Source organism: Salvia hispanica, chromosome 4 (assembly GCF_029641045.1).
Source record: "Salvia hispanica isolate PSC_SH4W2 chromosome 4, Shi_PSC_v1, whole genome shotgun sequence".
Taxonomy (NCBI): Eukaryota; Viridiplantae; Streptophyta; class Magnoliopsida; order Lamiales; family Lamiaceae; genus Salvia; species Salvia hispanica.
In genome coordinates, this window is record NC_142695.1 from 10,050,275 (window position 1) to 10,061,641 (window position 11,367).

Sequence of the window (11,367 nt, forward strand, 5' to 3'; positions counted from 1 at the left end):
GAATTGGTGGTAGAAACAACTCATTCATGTGAAATACGTTAAAGAACATAATATCATCGAAGTGCAAAGGAGAGAGAAGAAGAGGGTCTGCGTAGAGCTGTAGAGTAGTGAGTTATTCACTATAAAGATGTGAATAGGAACTTTTTCAATCTTTTTTTCTGTTTGAAAAGGTTTTTTAATATAAAATTTCTTCAGTTTGATATTTAAAATATTGATGGTTTTCATGTAATAATTTCTTGTCTTTACAGTTTGTTACCGTAACTATATTTGAATTAATCTTTTCAACTGCAAACTCTTATCACAATTTGTGTGTATTTACATTAATAAATTGCATTAATATTTACTCTCTTAGTCCACTCTAAAAAAATAGTCTCATTTTGTCACTTTAGGATGTCCATAAAAAATAGTTCAATTACTAAATTTAGAAAGTTTGTCTCTCATACTTTCTACACTTTTTCTCTTTTCTCTTATACTTTACCCACTTTTCTTCATCCTCTCTCTTACTTTATTAAAATCTAATTAAAACCTATGTCATCCAAAAATAGACTATTTTTTATAAACGATTATTTGAAATGTAAAAATTAAAATTTAGGATACGCCACAGTGGACTACAAGTACCATTATAGAAGGTTAGTCGCTCTTGAAGATTACAGGTGCATCGCGGCGCACAGCCACACATATTGTTAAATTTAAACACCAGCGTGTTCAAATATCTGGTTTCCTCACTGGACGAAATAGTGCAGCATCGAAGAATGAGAGTGCCATAAATATCAGTTTTCGGTATGCCTTTAGTTTAGTTCTCCCTAGATTTCATTAGTGTCTTTCCTTCTTCTTTCTTGTGGTTGTTTGATACGAGTAGTGCATCATTGGAACCCGGCAGTACAGTGGAGCCGAGAGAAGCCGTGGAGGAAGGAGGCCGAGGGTGAAGAGCAGGTTGAAGAAGATGCGAGGGATACAGAAGTGGATAGCAGGCTGATGAGGGGATGAAGAAGGAGGGATGCCCAAAGCGGAAAACGAAGAAGCCCGCGAAATATGGAGACTTCGTTTGTCGTTATTTTTAATATTTTAATGTTTTTGCTATTTATTATTTGAAGAACTATTTTCATTTAAGTAGTTACAACCGAGTGTAACTATAAGCACTGTTTCAGATTTTCTTGTTGGTTCTTTCTCGAGATGATCGAGTAGAACTAAACCTAGAGTCCTTAGATATACAAATAAGGATTATGTGCATTGAACTCATTATTGAATAATATCAGAATTTACCTAATTTCAGTTTCTTTATTTTCCCACAAGTTTTCTTTTTTCGCTTAACCCTAGTTGGCGGCGTGATTTGGTTGCTTTACGGAGAATCTCCACGAAAGACCGTTGCTTTTTTGGCGAATTCTCACCGTGTTATCCCCGATACGAGTGACAGACACGGATTTTGCATGTTTTTAAGGGCTAGATTTGACTCGTTTTAAATGTCAATCATGAAAATTATGTTCTTAAATGCATATGTTATACATTTGGCATTTTTGATGTGTTTGTTGATAAATGATAGAAAAAGATAGAAAAAGGTGCAAAAATGCCAAGGTGCAGCAGCCTCTGTTCGAGCTTATTCTGCCAGCGATTTTGAAGTTCAATCAGTGCTTAATGCATACCATTATCTTCGTCTTCGAAAGAGCTTCGCGTGGATATCACGCACATCTCAATCGGAGTTCTGTGGAGAAAGTTATGGCTATTCTACGAACAGTGCGCAGTGCAGTAAAAGCTGGCGAAAATTTAGGCGGAAATTCACAGAAGAAAAGAAATTATTATATTGTGAAGCCCAATCTCTCCTATTTCTTGAAGGCCATGAAATTATCAAAAAATAAACCTTTTTCCAACCTATAAATACCTCTAACCTAATTCATAATCTCTATCTCAGAGCCTTCAATCCTCTCCCCTCTACACATTCTTCCATTCCATAATCCACACATAATCATCCATATTCCATTGGAGCGGAGCTCTATAGATCCAGGCAAGAAAAGGCTGACGATTGAAGATTCAACCTTGGGTTTTATCAATTTCTTTCATGTCTTGTACTCCCTCTGTAACAGCCCGCCCTCCTAGGGTACAATAAATGCGGCGGCTGCTACCCAAAACCGACTCAAAAGAAGTAAACATAGGCTAGGGTTTCATTTAAAGAGTACTGACCAAAAGAACTGGAAGCAATATCAGATTATTTAATACAACAATTTAACCTAGAAGTTTAAAGAAAGATAGATATCATAAATGATGATCAAAAACCTTAAGAGTACGACATAAAATCCAAGACAAAGTCAAAAAAAAGGCTAAGGCCTCAATCCGAAAGCAAGATGCAAATATTCCAAAAGACATTCTAAAGTGTATCAAAATTCAGCGGAAAGCGACCAAGAGAAAGTATAGCTATGTATGAAGACACAACTACGCTTGAAGTTCAACATATCCATATTAATTCATTAAACTGCTCAACACCCGCCACCGCTCGTCATCATTCAACCTGCACATAAGGAAAACACATGCAGGGCTGAGTATTTTGAAATACTCAGTGAGCTCGTTGCCAAAACATTTTATAAGTTATGTCACCCTTACCAAGTGAACTCGAGTTTTAAGCAGTTATAAGAGAATATCACGAGTATCACAAAATATATTTTCCATAGACTGGCCAGTCAAAATAACTCCCCATTTTCCTCATCAAAATAACAATCAAAATCATTCCATGGTGCGACGAAAGTGTGGCCACACTTTTCGCCCACGAGACCAGCCGACTAGCAAGGACGGCTCCCGATCCCCTCGTGTACACAGCCTGGTAGGGCTTGCGGCCCATACTCAGACCCGAATTCGTATAAACATATCCATAGCCCTAGCCCAATGGAGCGAACTCACAAACTAGGCATCAGACGCACAATATCACAATAAAACAGACATAGGCATGGCATAACAGTTAAACCACCCTTATAACACCAATCAATATTTTTGACAAAAATAAAAGAGAGTTTTAAGAGTAAAGCCCACCTCGACTGCTTAGTTTTCAAGTAGTTTCGCTTTTCCGTTATCCGGCTTCGCAACCAAAGTTTCACCTTTTAATCACATAGGCACATATCACAAATTAGGTTCAATACTACTCTTACTCATGCATGTCTCATTACTTTTCCCTCTTCCCAACGATTTATCTTATCATCACTAATTTAACCATCAAACATATACCATACAAACACTACACACACACACACACGTCGCATACACACACACACACCACACACACATACATGTTCCCACACCCCTTTTTATCCCTCTTTCACTCAACCAAGATGCATGAGGGCTCAAGAAGACCGATTAATTGGTTAGAAGAAGAAAAAGAAGAAGTAGAAGGAGAACAAGCATAACTCTTAAACAAAATACCTTTTAGAGAAAAACGATCGGTAGAAAACAAGTATTAGCCTTGATTCTTCAAAGTTCTTGGATTAAACTTCAATTCTTCTCCAAAAGATAGCAAAATATTGGAGAGTAGAAGAAGAAAATTTGAGAGAGTGAGGGGATGGTGGGGGCCGAAAATATGGGGTTTAGGGTTGGGGTCTTCTCTTATTTATAGTGCTCAACAAGATCTTTAGGTAATTAGAATAGAATATTTGGTAATATTTTATTCTACACAATAAAATAATATTGTGAAGTAGGGAAGAAGAATTAACAAAAATAGACTAGGTATCAAGCATGGCAATTTTCGAAAATGAGGTCCTCTAATTAGCCATGGTTTCGTTTTGGTATAATTTACGGAGTAGAATAAAATATCATGGAGCAAAATAAAAATAAGAATTCTCCCAATTTGGTGTGAAAAGTGGCGTCTCCTAGCCCTTTTTAAATAAGGCATGGATTTTAAATATTGACTAGAATAAAGTAAGGCAAGATCTCTTGAAGTATGGAAAGATTTGGTAGAATAATTAAATTCTAGGTATGGAAGGAAATCAAGTAAGGGATCAATTAAATAAGCAAAATAATATTTCCTTCTCTTCATGAGTGATTTTCGAAAATCACCTAGGAAATAAGGGGCTCGATTTTCCTCCTTTAAAATAAGAAAATAATTGGGTCTTGGATTTTAATTTGGGTAAATATCCCAAGGATTAAATTAAATCCGGAAGAAATAGAATTTCTCTTCAAAGGGAGTCTAGGGTTCGAAAATTACAAGAATTGGGTGGCAAGTATTTATGGAAATTTTCTCTAATATTCTCACTCACCCTTAAACAAATAATTTGCCACATAATCTCATAACTTAATATATCACATGCCACATCATTAAATTAAATAGTTTGACTTTTCAAACTTTCAACACAAACCCTAGACTAAATTCGACCATAACATCTCATGAAATAAATGCATTCTCGATTCCACGTCATCAACAATTAATTATAGGGCTCTAAAATTAGGGTTCTAAATTCCGAGATATTACACCCTCCGTCCACGAATAAATGTCTCGGTCACTTTTTTGCACTTGTTTTGTAAAAATGACTATAAATAGTTAAAGTAGAGAAATGATATAGTAAGATAGAGAATAATGTAGATAAGATTTATCTACATTATTCTCTATCTTACTTTATCATTTTATCACTTTGACTATTTATTATCATTTTTACAAAACAAGTGCAAAAAAGTGACCGGGACATTTATTCGTGGATGGAGGGAGTACTTTAATTGGTGTATTTACTTGTCTATGAGTAGAACATCTTTTGTGGATATTTTGGTGAGATATTCAATTGATTTTCCGTATTAGCTCTTGCAGTTATTTGATTTATCCTTGTGCCTTCTATATTCAATTGATTAGAGTACTCGGGAGACGAAATAGTTGACTTGGAAAAGGGATAATTCACACTTTAATGCAATAGAACTCGGGAGAGTTGAGATTTCACGTGAGGTCATTGGTCTTAACGATCTTTTAGGAGTTAGGTCTAAGAATTAGAAGGGGACTTCAATTATTATACCTAATCTACAGATTTCTCATCCCGGGAGGGGGTTTAATCTAGTTAAGTGACCCACTTAATAACTCTAGAGACCGTAATTCAAGGAAGTCAATTGTGTTTTGAATCCTAAAATTCTACTTTCTTACGCCTGTTTTGTATCATATGTTTTTATGCTTTCTTTTAGTTGGTTATTTATTTTATGTCTATTTTATAAAATCAAACCAAAAATCTCGTGTCTCTAAATAGTATGTGATGCTTAGTATATGGTAGTCAGTTGCAATCTTATTCCCTGTGTTCGATATCCGGTACTGACCTTTAGCTATACTAGATCTACTCTGTATGCTTGTAGGTATTTTTAGTGTTAATAAATAGTGCATCAACGAGGAATCTTGTATCATTGTTGCTCGTTCTCCTTCTACTGATGTTGTTGCTTTGCTATATGATTCTATATTTTGCAGCTTTGGTCGGTTGCGAGGTGATGCTTCATATCCTTTCTCTCTTCTACATGTTGGTTTGTTATTTGCTGTGTCGTCTCCTTCGTTCTATCTATCAATGTATGTGTTGTTATCATTTGCGGATCCAACTTGTACCCAAAATATAAATCTTTAATCGAGAATTGTGATTGATTTTACAAAATTCGTGGGTGGTCTAGCGGCAGCTATGCTCCTTTACTCGTCATAGTTTTTTTAATTAATAAAGGATTATTAAATAATCCCTTTCGAGTTTTGTTTATTTATATGATGGGGCCAAAATAATACTCCCTCCGTCTCGGATAATTCGGGTCACTTTGACCGGGCACGGGTTTTAAGAATTGTAATGAAAAGTTGGTTGAAAAAGTTAGTGGAACGTGGGTCCTACATTTATATATTAGTTTTATAATAAAATGTGAGTAGGAATGAGTTAGTGGAATATGGGGTCCACTACTAAAAATGGTAAATGTGAAATGGGACAAATTATGTGGGATGGACCGAAATAGAAAACTGGGACGAATTATCTGGGACAGAGGGAGTACATGATAAATCAATTGTATTGAACGTAATTCATTGAATAATTTTATGTATACATAATCCTTATTTTACTTAGTATAGCCTTTATTACAAAAAATAAGTACTCTCTATGTTCCAAGTTACTTGAGTCATTTCTCGTTTTGGCTAAAAACAAAGCATTCTTTCTTTTACTTTATTATCTCTTCTACTTTATTTTATTTTATTTAACCCACTAAACACAACTTTTTTAAATCTCATGCCGAAAAATGCCTCAAGTAGTGTGGGACGGAGGGAGTACTACATATGTGTGAAATGTTGAGTTAACAAACTCAATTTTTTTCCAACTCTTTACCCCTACATTCTTCACACGCAACAAAGTAGCACGAAGCACATTCAAATCCGAGAAATGTAGACACATTCTTGTAGTGACAAAGATCGCATCGCCTCTTGAGAGTGATACAAGTGAAAGTGAGAGAGTGATTAGGGTGAATTCCATGCATCTCAAATCTGCCCCCTAGTTTCACATTTCTGTAGCAACCAGATGCATTCGCGACAGTGATACATCAAATCCTTGGGATACATTTCCACTTCACAAAACTCGCAGTAGAAATTAGAGGGATGGTCTAGAGAGGCATTGGAGGTGAGCAACAATGCGTGCTTATCCCACTCACGATCTGCTATACTCTTAGGCAGTAGAGCCTCGAAAGTAAATTATCTAAATCTACAGTCATCATAAATGCAATGATAATAATCCTCAATGAGTAGTAGAGACTTGTGATAAGGGTGAAGTGGATGTGTAATACACTAATATTTGATGGTAAAGATGCACACTGGATATCTATCTTTGTCTCACATTCTTCACACGTGTACCCTATCCCATTTGTGTAAACATTACACTGATCGCAACGCCAATACGAGATAGCATCCATAGACTTTGATTTAGGAAATGCATAGAGTGTGTAGTTATGGAAGTGACCATCATATGGTTGGGAGTTTGGATGTAAAGTATTGGGTAAGAAGAAACAAATGGGGTGGATGAAATATGTGCAAGGATAGGAAGTGGGTTAGTCAAATGGGTCGAGCTAACCCAGATCCACCATCAGTAAAACGAAGTGGCTCCAAGCCCAAACTTTTAAACTCAAGCCCATGCCCATACGCAGATAAGACCCATTACTACTAAGTGCTATTTTTGTCCTCTTTAGAATTCAATTTCTTCATAAATAATTGCAATAAAAAAAATTAATATACTCCTACATATCATGTAATTCTAAAATGACCCTATAGTGTTAAGTTCCAATCTAAATATAGCCTTAGGATTAACTTGATGGACGGATTAGATTTGTTGTTTAGATGATTCTCCGTATTACATTATTATGGAATCCGATTTACATTATAGGGGTATATTTGGAACATCTACAATATGAATCGGTTTTCAAAATAGAAGTTCCGAAATGAGCGCGATTTAATTTCCACCGACCTCCCACATCTCCTCACTCTTGATTTCTCTCCCCTTTTCAGCCCATTCACTCCAAAACCTAGTTCGACTTCTCCACGCATTCAACGCTTTTCTCTACACATTCAACCCCAGGCGATTTCGTTTCCACTTTTCACGGCGGCGGTGAAATTGAAGTGGCCATTCTTCGACTTTTTTTGAGGTAATTTACAGACTGCGTTTCTTTAATTAAACGGCTCTTTTGAGTATTGAATCGGTTGAATCCACTCTTTTAGAACAGAGGTTGTATTGTTTGATTAAATTATGATTTCAGTAAAGTATTTTTTTAGGTTGTATTTTTTGGTTACATTATGATTTCAGTAAAATATGATTTATGTTGTTAAAGATTGTACTTACAGTGTGTATTAGCACACGTTTCGATTTTGAAAAGTGATTACATTGTTTAGTACTCCCTTCGTCCGCGAATAGGAGTCCCGGTTGAGTTGGGTGCGAGTTTTAAGAAAAGTTTGAGTGTAATAATTAAAGTGTGTGATAGTGGAATGTGGGACCCATTTATATTATTATTTGCTTTATTCTTTGGAATAATGAAATCTAACATTAAGATAGAGAGTGAGAAATTGCAATCAAAGTGGATTAAAATTAATTGCGGCTTCTAAATTAAGGGAACAATGAGGTCATTTTTTATACTCCCAAGATAAAATGTCTAACCAGGACTCCTAATGGCGGACGGTTGAAAATGGTCAACCGGGACTCCTATTCACGGACGGAGGGAGTATAACTTTGGATAGGTTGCTTGCTTGTTTGTTTGATTTGGGTTATTTTGAATTCTACTAATCCAGGTTGTAATGTTGTGGTGATTCAGTAATATCCGATGGAAAAGGTAGAACGTGGTAAAAAGAGGGTGACCATTCAAGGCCATTTAGAAACCCGCAGAAGGTATAGCTATGTTTTTGTTTACATTATTGACAAGTTCCTGTAACATTATCCACATGTATAACAAAATAATGTATTCTAGATTTATCAACAATGTAACTTAATATGTAATTTAGTATGCGACCATTCAAGGCCATTTCGAAAATCCACATATGGTAAGGGTTGTAACTCTTCTTGCTGTTACTAACATATAGTCATGATACATTATCAAATTTATTTATATTATTGATAAATACTTGTTACATTATCTGAATGTAGAATGAAAATTGTAGTCTTGATTTTGTTACTAATGTAACTTACATTACATTATAGACCCAATTAAGACATTAAAACAGTTTACATACACAAATCTATATACATTATTCAATTGGTGATGCAAAATTATGTGTTATAAGCATAATTATATGGTAATACATATTGTAATCGTCCATGTTTTATGTACTTATATATAGGGTCCAAGAGGGCAAGAGTAGTTGACATTGATGATGATTCTTGGGATGATTTCATTCCCGTAGCAGCCGCTAAACAATACCGAAACGAGATGGAAGAGTAGGAAGCGAAGATGGAGGAAGATGATGCACGGGACGGGGTTCGCCCAAAAAAGAGAGAGAAGATGTATTGTATTTCCGGAGAACATCAAAGGAATACGTTGACATGATTACAAAGCTAAATCCCCCGAAAGATTGAAGTTGTCCATGAGCTCGGGTTTGGAGGTATTGTGGACTACAAAATACTAGAGATACCTAGAGAAATGGCCCATTGGATACTTCCTATATTCAACAGGGAGCGGTGCAGGATACAATTTTTAGATGATGAGTTTGTTCGTATCACATAGGATGACGTGCATCTTACTTTCGGCTTTCCAAAGGGCAATGGCCTGATGGACCAAAGAACTAAATAGATAGATTTCGCATTCCAGGAAGAAATAGCGAGCCAGCTAATAATGTATTCTTGATTTATGAATAATGTAACATATTAAGTTGTTTGCTGGCATTATTTGCATATCCTTTGTTTCATTATGTACCACTTAGTGATACATTATCCAGTAGGCAACTGAGAATAATGTATAGCATGGTTGTTAACATTGTTGTCATGCGTATGAGCTTTGGAATGTGTGTTTGTGATATATGTTACATTATTAAGCCAAATCAGTACATTACAACAATTTTAAAACAATAATGTATGCTAATAAAAACAATAATGTAAACAGGATGCGTCTTCATGTTGTTGTTAATTTTAATACAATAATGTATGATAATAAAAGCAATAATGTAAACATGATGCATCTACATGTTGTTGTTATATACATTATTCAGTTGGTGCTGCAACATTATGCGCTTTCAGCATAATTATATTTTAATACGTTTGTGAACTATAGTACTCTGAAGAAACATTATGCACACACTCTCTCTCTCTTCCGTTAAATTTATCTTTCGCTCCATCTCTTTCTCCCCCAATTTTACTTATTTTTCCTCAGTCTCTGTAAAAATGGTAAACATATAGCTTGCATCGACCTCATCAATAATAATTTCTACAAGTATAAGCTCATTTCTATTAGCCGAATTTCACTCGAAAGAAACAATTTAGCCGTCAACTTCTTATTCTTCGGAGCGGCACCAGCGTGACGGAGGGAGTGACCATGTTGGATTTCTGTCGGAGGCATAAAATATACTTACAATCTTCTATTGTTGATAATAGCAAATTAGAGTTCGGAAAAAAAAATTGATTAAGTTGTAAAAATTGATTGTATTATGACTAAAATACAATCTTCCTATTGTGATTCATAAAAAATTGATTAATCTTCCATGGCCTCCGAGACGTTCTAAAACATTTCCTAATCAACTATCATGACTAAAATACAATCTTCCATTGATGAATCACGGCGCAGAGATTCTTACTAGATGATGAAGGACGGCGTGGAGATTAAGTTAACGAAAAAAAAAATCTCAAGGCAAAAATTATTTTCCCAAAATGATTTGCTTTCAATTAAAGGGGAGAGAATAAAATCATGAAGTGGCGTGAATCATGGAATGGTAGTAACCGAATCAAATATCATATGCCATTCTTACCCTTTTTTGATTTTAATACCTATTTAAAAACAAATAAAAGAGAGCCATATGATCCGTTGGATTGATAAAATAAATGGATGAGATCAACATGGATATTTGTCATTAATTGGGTTATGGATTTAAGCACTCCCATATCTATATATATATATATATATATATATATATATATATATTATATATAGGGATATGATCATATCATAACTCATATTTATGGTGATAACCTAATAACCCTCATTTTATGGACGAAAAATATCTTTTTATGGAACATAATATCATTTTATGGAATAAAAGTATCATTTTATGCATGCTGAAAAAATATCATTTTATCGTGTATAATATCATTTTTAGTAAAAATGATACTTTTGACCCATAGGGGTGCGATCATATCATAACTCATATTTATGTGATAACTTAATAACCCTATCATTTTATGGGTCAAAAGTATCATTTTTACTAAAAATGATATTTATATATTAGAACTACAATTGGAAATAGAATTAAGGTCTCGTAAATAACTTAACCCTTCAAAGTTCAAATGTAACTATTTATAATTTATACTACTCCACCCGTCTCCTAAAAATGATAAACTTTTTCCTTTTTGATCCGTCTCTTAAAATAGAAATTTTTAATTTTGAGATTTTATTTTCTTTACCCATTTTCCACTAACACACGTTTCTTTCTATCTCTCTATTATTTTGTCAATTTTACAATAAAATCTCTGTCGTTTCAAAAGTTTCTATTTTTAGGGAACAGAGGGAATAGTATTTAAAACTCCATCTGTCCCCAAAAAATTGACAAACTTTTAAATGACACGAGTTTTAATATGCAATTAGTAAAGTAAGATAGAAATGAGAAAAGGGTCGGCCTGCTTATTCAGCCGGTTCCGGTTGTAACCGGTCCGGTTGACCGGTTAACTGGTTTCAAATTTTCATAAATCCTAGAATTGGAACCGGGACTAAAACTGACCGGTTCCG

General features: G+C 34.8%; 1 long non-coding RNA gene across 1 annotated transcript; it reads left to right on the forward strand.

Moving 5' to 3' along the window:
• Nucleotides 1-585: 585 nt before the first annotated feature.
• Nucleotides 586-1,267, forward strand: LOC148927219 (uncharacterized). The gene is made up of 2 exons (XR_016137540.1): nucleotides 586-780; nucleotides 881-1,267. It is a non-coding gene; the product is annotated as an uncharacterized LOC148927219 (long non-coding RNA).
• Nucleotides 1,268-11,367: the final 10,100 nt, after the last annotated feature.